Here is an 11,745-nt window from a genome sequence, read left to right on the forward strand (position 1 = left end):
TTGTGAGTAGCACAATTGCTAGATTCTATTTTTATCCAATGATAGTTTTCGGATTTGTATAGGTGAGTTTAATCTGTTTCACTACATTGTGTCTTCCTGTATTAGAACATGTCTCTCCACGAAAATGTAAGCTTCGTAAGTGTGGGGAGTTTGTTTTACTCACTACTATATCTCTATAGCTTGGAACAGTGCCGTACTTATTAGGTACTCAATAAATATTCCTTGTTTAATAGTGATTATTGCTATGTTCATTTCTATTATCTTAAATGTTTTCTTTTTACTATTTTGCTTCTTTTTTTTTGAGACGGAGTCTCACTCTGTTGCCCGGGCTGGAGTGTAGTCGCACAATCTCGGCTCACTGCAAGCTCCGTCTCCCAGGTTCAAGCAATTCTCCTGTCTCAGCCTCCTGAGTAGCTGGGATTACAGGCACACCCCACCACACCCAGTTAATTTTTGTATTTTTAGTAGAGATGGGGTTTCATCATATTGGTCAGGCTGGTCTCGAACTCCTGACCTCAGGTGATCCACCCACCTCAGCTTCCCAAAGTGCTGGGATTACTGGCGTGAGCCACCACACCTGGCCTATTTTGCTTCTTTATTGTTCTTTTCTGTATTCTGTTGGATTGATAACATTTTCTTGGCTTCCCTCTGCCCCACTGATGCCTTAGAAGATAAAAATTGTATTTCTATTCTTTAAATTATTATCCTTAAAAAAGATATTTATAAGTTTAGCTATAAACTTTCATAAATTGTCAGTGTCTCCATCCTCCTCCAAAGTAAGATGAAACCTTCAATATACTTTAACACTCACTGATCATTCCTCTTGAATTCTTTTTAATTAGTTTTTGTACATGTCTAAAAATGATTTTATTTTTCCCTCACTTTTTCTTTTTTTTTTTAAGACAGGGTCTTACTCTGTCACCCAGTCTGGAGTGCAGTGGCATGATCTTGTCTCACTGCAGCCTCGACCTCCTGAGTTCAAGCAATTCTCCCACCTCAGCCTTCAGCCTGCTGAGTAGCTGGGATGACAGGCACTCGCCACCCTGCTCAGCTAATTTTTTGGTGTTTCTTTTTGTAAAGGCAGGATCTCCCTCTGTTGCCCAGCTGGTCTTGAACTCCTAGGCATAAGTGATCCTCCCCACTTCAGACTCCCAAAGTGCTAAGATTACAGGCATGAGCCACCACACCCAGCTTTTCCCTCACTCTTGAATGATAGGTAATCACCTGTAATCCCAGCACGTTGGGAGGCCAAGGCAGGTGGATCACCTGAGGTCAGGAGTTCAAGACCAGACTGGCCAATAGGGTGAAACCTTGTCTCTACTAAAAATACAAAAATTAGCTGGGCATGGTGGTGGGCGCCTGTAATCCCAGCTACTCGGGAGGCTGAGGCAGGAGAATCGCTTGAACCTAGCAGGCGGAGGCTGCAGTGAGCCAAGATTTTGCCACTGCACTCCAGCCTAGGTGACAAAAGTGAGACTCCATCTCAAAAAAAAAAAAAAAAGAATATTCTCTGTGGCCTGAAAGAGTGGAGAAAGTAGGGAAGAGTATAACCAGCTGGTTGAAACAACCTCATCAGATAATGGCATGTTCGTAATCCATGGACAGAAATAAAACTCAGACTAAGTCACTGAAAAGGAATAGACACACTGGGAAATGGGATGAGGAAAGTGAGGAGGATTACAGGGCTCTTTAAAAATTTAGCACACCAGTCTATCAACAGACATTTATCAAAACTCTACTTTGCTACATATGGATTGATTCCGTTTACATGAAATTTCTTTAAAAAGGAAAATCTATAAAGACAGAGCACAGATCAGTTGTTGTTTGGGGGTAGGAGCAGTGATTGACTACAAACAGGTACAAGGAAACTTTGTGGGGTATTGGAAATGTTCTAAAGTTGTATTGCAGTGATCTTCATACAACTGCATAGATTTATTAAAAATCACTGTGCACTTAAATTGGGCAAATTTTCTGGTATGTAAATTATACCTCAATAAAGCTTAAAAATGCTATTGCATGGCTAGCCATATGGAAGGTGCTAATGTGTGAATAATGAGAACTAACTATAACATCCTAAGAATGGAACTAAAGGGGTTACAGCAATTCGTGGAGATGAAAATTTAGTAAAGTAGACATGTCTATTTTTGCCTCAATTTTCATATTTCTTTCTAAAGAACTTAGTTTGACCATACCTGTAGAATGGCAGAGCTTTACGTTACACAAAGTCCCATCCTTCCGGCTGAATGGACCAGGGATGAGCATCTGATTCAGGTTAGATCAATCAGATTCTCTCTTTCTGTGGAATTTGGAATTAGGTAATGAAAAATAGAGCCAGCCATATGGTACCAAGTGCTTTATTAGAAAGGCAATGTAGAATGGGAGTGTAGGGTGCCATAGCAAACTGAAGACTTTATTTAGTAAGCATTAGTATAGAGAAAACTGTAAGTCCTATGACATTAGTATAGAGAAAAACCATGAGAAAGCCAAAAAAAAAAAAAAGTTGTCCATAAAAAAAAAAAAAGGAAAGCTGAGAAGATGAACAGAGATAAGTAGAGATCAGAGATAAGGTGGGCCCACAAAAGAAAACCAGAGTGGCTTCAACAATCAGCTGCTCCATATCAGTCCCCAGGAGGCTTGACTGCACTTTTGGTCCTGGTGGTTAGATTGTTCATTAAGCAATATACCCCCTGGGGTGGATGTGGTGTATTAGTGCTCAACCTGTATTCCAAGCTCCTTTTAGTGTACCTTCTACTACAGAGACTGGAAAGATAGAAATAACATTTTTTTAGACTTCCTTAGAATTAAGATTTTATATCCAAATTAGGTTCCACCAATTAGAGGCACTCGTGGGTGGTTGGGAAAGCAGAAGTTGGGCAGATATTGTCTTCCTGCTGCTTTGTCTATTGCTGCCAGGAAGAAAAGTTAGGGAGATTGGGTTTTCCTGCAGCAGTGTCTCAGTGACCAGTCACTAACTTTGTGGGTGTCAAGAGCAGTTGTCTAACTTCACATGCTCTCACTTGTTTGTGGGAGCTAAACATTAAAACAATTGGACTCATGGAGCTAGAGAATAGAATGATGGTTACTGTATTAGTCTGTTTTCACGCTGCTGATAAAGACATACCTGAGACTGGGCAATTTACAAAAGAAAGGTTTACTGGATTTATAGTTCCACATGGCTAGGGAAGCCTCACAATCATGGCAGAAGACAAGGAGTAGCAAGTCACATCTTACATGGATGGTAGCAGGCAAAGAGAGCTTGTGCAGGAAAACTCCCTGTTATAATACTGTCAGATCTTGTGAGACTTATTCCCTATCACAAGAACAGCATGGGAAAGACCTGCCCCCATAATTCAATTACCTCCCACTGGGTCCCTCCCACAGCACTTGGGAACTCAAGATGAGATTTGGATGTTACACAGCAAAACCATATCAGTTACTAAAAGCCGGAAAAAGTAGCGGGGTGGGGGTGGGGTGAGGGGAATAGTGGTTAGAGAGTACAAAAAAATAGTTGGAATGAATAAGCTCTAGTATTTGATACCACAACAGGGTGACTATAGCCAATAATAATTTAATTGTACATTTTAAATAACTAAAAGAGTATAATTGGATTATTTGTAACATAAAGGATGAATGCTTAAGGTGATGGATATCTCATTTACACTGGTGTGATTATTACACATGGTTTGTCTGTAGCAAAATATTCCATATACCTCATAAATGTATATACCTACTATGTACCCACAAAAATAAAAAATAAAAATTTTTTTTTTGAGACAAAGTTTCACTCTTGTTGCCCAGGCTGGAGTGCCATGGCGCGATCTCAGCTCACTGCAACCTCCACCTCCTGGGTTCAAGCAATTCTCCTGCCTCAGCCTTCTGAGTAGCTGAGATTATAGGCGTCTGCCACCTCACCTGGTGAATTTTGTATTTTTAGTAGAGATGGGGTTTCACCATGTTGGTCAGGCTGATCTTGAACTCCTGACCTCAGGTGATCCACCCACCTCAGCCTCCCAAAGTGCTGGGATTACAGGCGTGAGCCACCATGCCTGGCCTAAATTTTTTAATGTAAAATTAAAATTTTAAAAAGGAGTTATCTACAGCAGCAGCAGCAGCATTCTGATTCTTCAGTTGCAACTATAATAGTGTATTCTTGAACATCGGTAGCTCCGTCGATGGTTTTTTGATTCTCCACCTCTCTTATGGTAAAAGAGATGGCAGCTCCAGTGGCCAGCCAGTTTTTGCAGTATTATTCTGGGGATTATTCCTGGAGGTCTAGCCTACAGCTCACTCTTCCTAACTTTGCAACAACTTCATAAACATCTCATTTCCTTTTAAATCCTCTTCCATTTACCATAGCTAGAGTGATTTCTGTTTTCTGCACTTGAAGCTTGACTGATACACACCCCTTTTTCTTGAGCTGGTTTAAAAGGGTTCCTGTTCCTTGCAGCCAAGTGATCCTAGTCTAAGATCTCAGTGGGGGCATTAAAAGTTGACTATTGCAGGCCAGCCACGGTGGCTCATGCCTGTAATCCCAGCACTTTGGAAGGCTGAGATGGGAAGATTCCTTGAGCAGCCTAGGAGTTCAAGACCAGCCTGGGCAACATAGCAAGACCCCATCTCAAAAAAAAAAAAAAAAAGTTGACTATTGCAGAGGAGGAGGTGGAGCAAGATGGCTGAATAAAAGCCTCTACTAATTGTCCTCCCCACAGGAACACCAAATTGAACAACCATCCACACAAAAAAATCACCTTCATAAGAACCAAAAATCAGGTGAGTTATCATAGTACCTGGTTTTAACTTCATATTACTTAAAGAGCACATAAAAGGGTAGAAAAAACAATCTCGAATTGCATCCCCTCTTCCATCCCCTGGCAGTGGCCACGTGGCATGGAGAGAGAATCTATGTGTTTGGGGGAGGGAAAGCACAGTGATTGTGGCACACTTTGCATTGGAACTCACTGCCACCCTGTCACAGAGGGAAGCAACACCATGCAAAACTCAGCCAGCACCCATGGAAGCATGGAAGAGCATTTAGACCAGCCCTATCTGGGTGGGGAATTGTCTATCCCAGTAGCTGAGACCTGAGTTCCAGCAAGCCTCATCACTGTGGGCTAAAATGCTCTGGGATTCTAAGTAAACTTGAGAGGCAATCTAAGCCACAAAGACTGCAATTCCTCGGCAAGTCCGGGTGCTGTTCCAGGATCAGAGCCAGTGGACTTCGGGGGCATGTGACCTAGTGAGACACTGGCCGGGGTAACCAAGGAAATGCTTGCACTACCTCTCCCGCAGCACCAGGCAGCACAGCTCACGGCTCCAGGAGAGACTTCTTCCTTCCACTTGAGGAGAGGAGAGGGAAAAGTAAAGAGGACTCTGTCTTGCAACTTAGATACTTGCTCAGCCACAGTAGGATAGGGCAACAGGTAGAATCCTGAGGACCCCATTCCAGGCCTTAGCTCCTGGATGACATTTCTATACACACCCTGGGCCAGAAGGGAACATGCTGCCTTGAGGAAAAGAACCCACTAATGGCAGAATTCATCATCATCTGCTGACTATAGAGTCCTTGGGTCCTGAATAAACAGCAGGGATAGCCAGGCGGTACTCACCATGGGCCTTGGGTGAGATTCAGAGATGTGCTGGCTTCAGGTATAAACCCAGCACATTCCCAGCTATGGTAGCCAAAGGGAGAGACTCCTTCTGCTTGAGAAAAGAGTGGAAAGGACTTTGTCTTGCAGTTAGGTACCAGCTCAGCCACAGTAGGGTAGAGCACCAAGCAGGCTCTTGGGGTTCCTGATTCCAGGCCTTGGCTTGTGGATGGCATATCTGGACCTTTCCTGGGACCAGGGCCCTAAAGGGAGAGTCCCAGGCCCAGCAGCATTCACCACAAGTTGACTGAAGAGCCTTGGGTCTTGAGTGAACATTGGTGGTAGCCAGGCAGTACTTGCTGTGGGCCTGGCACATGGTGGCCACAGGGAGAGATTCTTCTGCTTGTGGAAAGGGAGGGAAGAGTATGAAGAACTTGTCTTGTGTCTTGGGTACCAGCTCAGTCACAGTAGAATAGAGCACCAGGTAGCTCCCTAAGGTTTCTGACTCTAGGCCTGGCTCCTGGACGGCATCTCTGAACCCACCTGGAGTCAGGGGAACTCACTGCCCTGAAGAGAAGGACACAAGCCTGGCTGGCTTCTATTGTAGAGCCCTAGGACCTTGAGTGAACATAGGAAGTACCAGGCAGTAGTTACTGTGGCTGTTGGGCAAGACCCAGTTATGTACTGGCTTTAGGTCTGACTCAGTGCAGTCCCAATGGTAGTAGTCACAGAGGTGCTTGTATCACCCCTCTTCCAGCTCCAGGCAGCTCAGCACACAGAGAGAGACCTTATTTGTTTGGGAGAAAGTAAAGGAAGGGAGCAAGAGTCTCTACTTGGTAATCTGGATAATCCTTCTGCATCTTATTGAAGACCACCAAGGCACTACCTCTATGAGTCTGTAAGAGCCATGGTGTTACTGGGCTTGGGGTTGTCCCTAAGGCAAACATGGCTGCAGTGATTTAAAAAAAAACCTTGGATCACAACACCCAAGTCCCTTCAAATACCTGGAAAGCCTTTCCAGTACAGGTGCAAACAAGCCCAAACTATGAAGACCACAATAAATGCTTAATTCTTCAATGCCCAGACAGCAATGGACATCCACAAGCATCAAGACCATCTATGAAAACATGAGATCACCAAATGAACTAAATCAGGCACCAGTGACCAATCCCAGAGTAATAGAGATATGTGACCTTTTAGAAGAAGAATTCAAAATAGCTGTTTTGAGGAAACTCAGCGAAATTCAAGATAATACAGAGAAGGAATTCAGAATCCTATCCAATAAATTTAGCAAAGAGATTGAAATAACTTAAAAGTGTCAAGCAGAAATTCTGGAGTTGAAAAATACAATTAATATACTGAAGAATGCAGGAGTCTCTTAACAGAATTGATCAAGCAGAAGAAAGATTTCGTGAGCTTGAAGACAAGCTATTTGAAAATAAACAGTCAAAGGAGTCAAAAGAAAAAAGAATTTTTTAAAAAAGGAAGTATGACTAAAAAATCTAGAAAAGAGCCTCAAAAGGTCAAACCTAAGACTTATTGGCCATAAAGAGGAGGTTGAGAGAGAGATCTGGGTAAAAATTTCATTCAAAGGGAAAATAATAGAGAACTTTCCAAACCTAGAAAAAGATATCAATATTCAAGTACAAGAAGGTTATAGAAAACCAGGTAGATTTAGCCCAAATAAAACTACCTTGAGACATTTAATAACCAAACTCCCAAAGGTCAAGGATAAAGAAAGGACCCTAAAAGCAGCAAGGGGAAAGAAACAAATAACATACAATGGAGCTCTGATACACCTGACAGCAGGCTTTTTAGTGGAAATCTTACAAGCCAGGAGAGAGTGGCATGACAAATTTACAGTGCTGAAGGACTATACTATTCTATTTATCCTAGAATAGTATATGCAGTGAAAATATCCTTCAAATAATGAAGCAGCATTATTCACAATAGTCAGACACACAAAAGCTGAGGGATTTCATCAACACCAGACTTGTCTCGTAAGAAATGCTAAAGATAGTTCTTCAATTTGAAAGAAAAGGATGTTAATGGGCTATAAGAAATCATCAGAAGGTACAAAACTCACTGGTAACAGTAAGTACACAGACTATTATAACACTGTAGTCATGTAGAAAGACTAAAAGATGAATCTGTCAAAAATAATAACTACAACATAGACAGTACGATAAGATAGAAACAACAAAAAGTTAAAAGCAGGGGGATGAAGCTAAAGTGTAGAAATTAGCTGGAAATGGTGGCATGCACCTGTAATCCCAGCAATTTGGGAGGCTGAGGTAGGAGGATTGCTTAAGCCTGGGAGGTCAAGGCTGTAGTGAGCCGTGATCGTGTCACTGCATACCAGCCTAAGTGATAGAGACTCTGCCTCAAAAAAAAAAAAAAAAAAAAAAAAGAAAAGAAAAAAAAGTAAAGTGTAGAGTTTTTATTAGTTTTCTCCTTGCTTGTTAGTTAGTTGATGCAATCAGTGTTAAGCTGTCATCAGTTTAAAAAATGGGTTATAAAATATATGCAAGCCTCATGATAACCTCAAATCAAATACAACAGGTACACGAAAAATAAAAAGCAAGATATTAAAACATACCACCAGAGAAAATCACCTTCACTAAAACAAAGACAGGAAAGAAGGAAAGAGGAAAGAGAAGACCAGAAAACAAATTTTAAAAAGACAGGAGTAAGTCTTTACTTATCAATAATAACACTGAACGTAAATGGACTAAACGCTCCAATCAAAGACACAGAGTGGCTGAATGGATCAAAAACAAGACCCAATCATCTGTTGTCTACAAGAAACACACTTCAGCTATAAAGACACACATACACTGACAATAAAGGGCTGTACAAAGCACATGGAAATTAAAAGTTGAGTGTTGCAACAAGGAGTGGGAAACTGAAGAGTCCAGTGAGACTGTGCTAGGGTGAATTCAGTCAGTCAACAGGTTTCACTCATCCCCTACCCTGTGTCAGTCTTATACTGGGTTCTGCAGATACAGAGATGGATCATGAACATTCCCTCCTCTCAAAGAACTCAAAAGCTAGCCGGGCATGGTGGCAGGCGCCTGTAATCCCAGCTACTTGGGAGGCTGAGGCAGGAGAATCGCCTGAACCCGGGAGGCAGAGGTTGCAGTGAGCCAAGACCACGCCATTGCACTCCAGCCTGGGTGACAGAGTGAGACTCCGTCTCAGAAAAAAAAAAAAAAAATTTAAAATTAGAGGCCAGGCTCAGTGGCTCACTCCTGTAATCCCAGCACTTTGGGAGACCAAAACGGGCAAATCATTTGAAGTCAGGAGTTCAAGACCAGCCTGGCCAAAATGGTGAAACCCCATCTCCACTAAAAATACAAAAATTAGCCAAGTATGGTGGCGCATGCCTGTGATCCCCACTACTCAAGAGGCTGAGGCAGGAGAATCACTTGAACCTGGAAGGTGGAGGTTGTACTGAGCCAAGATCACAACACTGCACTCCAGCCTGGGCAACAGAACAAGATTCCATCTCAAAAAAGTAAAGTAAAATAAAATAAAAATAGAATTACCATATTATCCAGCCATTCCACTTCCGGATATATACCCCAAAGAATTGAAACCACGGTCTCAAAGAGGTATTTGTACACATATGTTTATAGCAGCATTATTCACAATTGCCAAAAGGTGGAAACAACCCAAGTATCCATCAAAGGATGGATGAATAAACAAAATGTGGTATATACATACAATGGAATATTATTCAGCCTTGAAAAGGAAAAAAGTTCTTGCACATGCTACAACATGAATGAACCTTGGCAATATTATGCTAAGTGAAATAAGACAGTCAAGAAATACAAACACTCTATGATTCTACTTACATGAGATATCTAGAGCAGTCAAATTCATAGAGACAGAAAGTGCAATGGTGGTTGCCAGGGGATGGGCTGTAGGGGAGAGAAAGGAGGTTATTGTTTAACGAGCATAGAGTTACGTTTTGCAAGGTGGAAAGTATTCTGAAGATGGATGGTAGTGGTAGTTGCACAACAATGTGGATGTACTTAGTACCACTGAACTATACACTTTTTTTTTTTTTTTTTGAGACGGAGTCTCACTCTATCGCCAGGCTGGAGTGCAGTGGCACCATCTCGGCTCACTGCAACCTCCGCTTCCCGGGTTCAAGTGATTCTTCTGCTTCAGCCTCCCAAGTAGCTGGGACTACAGGCGCCCGCCACCACGCCCGGATGATTTTTGTATTTTTAGTAGAGACAGGGTTTCACCCAGTTGGCCAGGATGGTCTCGATCTCTTGACTTCATGATCCACCCACCTCAGCCTCCCGAAGTGCTGGATTACAGGCGTGAGCCACCACACCCGGCCTGTATTTTTTAACTAGAAATAAAAATAGGCTGGGCAAGGTGGCTCGATCCTGTAATCCCAACACTTTGGGAGGTGAGGTAAGCAGATCACTTGAGCCCAGGAGTTCAAGACCAGCCTGGTCAACATGGTGAAACCCTGGCTCTACAAAAAATACAAAAAAATTTGCCAGCATAGTGGTGCACACTTGTAGTCCCAGCTACCCAAGAGGCTGAGGTGGGAGGATCGTTTGAGCCTGGGAGGTAGAGGTAGCAGTGAGCCACTGCTCTCCAGCCTGGATAACAGAGCAAGACCCAGAAAAAAGAACAAGAAAAGAAAGAAAAGAAAAGAAAAAGAAATAAAAATAAAAACTCAGGCTGGGCTCAGTGGCTCACGCCTATAACTCCAGCACTTTGGGAGGTCAAGCCAGGCAGATCACTTGAGGTCAGGAGTTTGAGACCAGCCTGGCTAAAATGGCAAAACCCTGTCTCTACTGAAAATACAAAAATTAGCCTGGCACGACGGTGAGTGCCCATAATCACAGCTACTCGGGAGGCTGAGATAGGAGAATCGTTTGAACCTGGGAGGCGGAGGTTGCAGTGAACTGAGATTGCACCATTGCACTCTAGCCTGGGCAACAGCCTATGTCTCAAAAAAAAATAAAAATAAAATGAAAAAAACTGAAATGGGTGATTTGAAGCCAGAACCAGTCTCAGTAGCCTCCTTTGAACTGAGGAGGCTCTTCACTAGGCAGGGCTCTGGTGAAGGTCCATACTCACTCCCGAATCTGCAAGGTCAATGGAGCTTATCTAGCCTGAATCTCTCCCGCTATATAGAGAAGCAGGACAGGGTGTGGGAAGCCTTCAGGAACTGGGCGAACATCTGCAAGTCCAGGGAAGGGAAGGTGTGCCCAGGTCCTTATCACCCCATGGAGATGAGTCTGTGGGCTGGCTATGGTGGTAGGCACTAGAGGTATGGAGATGAATAAAATATAATTCTTGCCCTCAAAAGGTTGACCAATGACAATTCACATCTGAAATAATAATTTTTACATAGGTCTGTATAGCCCCTAACAATTTATAAAACACTTTCTTCTTCTCACTTGATTCTCCCAAAAGCCATACGGGGAAGCCCCATTTTACAGATGAGGAAACTGAGGCCCAGAAGGAAAGTGACTCACTCAAAGTGCACATACCAACTGCCTTTTACCAACTGCTTTCACAGCCATTAATTCATTTACAAGGGGCACAGGCTGGCTTAGGAGAGGGACATGGGCAGAGCAGTGCTGGGCTCTGAGATCGTGTGTGTGGTGTATTTCTATCAAGTGATGCATTCTGTTCAGCTGCTTGAGCCAAGAATTCCATCCAACTCAGCAGCATGTAGGGAGTCAGTTCTATTCCAAAGGGCAAAGCTGTTCAGTACATCACTATGGAAGGAACAAAAGGATCTCTCTCTTGCTGTGTCCTCTGATTCTTACTTAGTCCTACTGTCTTAGGTTCCTTTGCATTTTCTGACTTTGAGATATAGTGCTCACAATGCTGTATACAAGTGTTTTTTGTTTTTCACTAGAATATTAATCTTCATAATGGCAAAAATACTTAATTTGTAGGTGTCTTCTAAGACTGTTTCTTTTTTAAAAAACTGCTGCCTTCAGTAAGAAATACAACCTACATATGTAGTAGAAACAACTTTTCATAAAATAATACTTAACTTTAGTCTGTGCAAGTACTGATATTTTCTATTCTATTTTATATCATTTCATTTTTTTAAAAATTCTAATCTTCTAAATGTAATGTGGTATTCTGGAAACCTAGAACAGAAAAAGAACAC

The sequence above is a fragment of the Hylobates moloch genome, unplaced genomic scaffold, assembly GCF_009828535.3.
Source record: "Hylobates moloch isolate HMO894 unplaced genomic scaffold, HMol_V3 SCAFFOLD_11, whole genome shotgun sequence".
NCBI lineage: Eukaryota > Metazoa > Chordata > Mammalia > Primates > Hylobatidae > Hylobates > Hylobates moloch.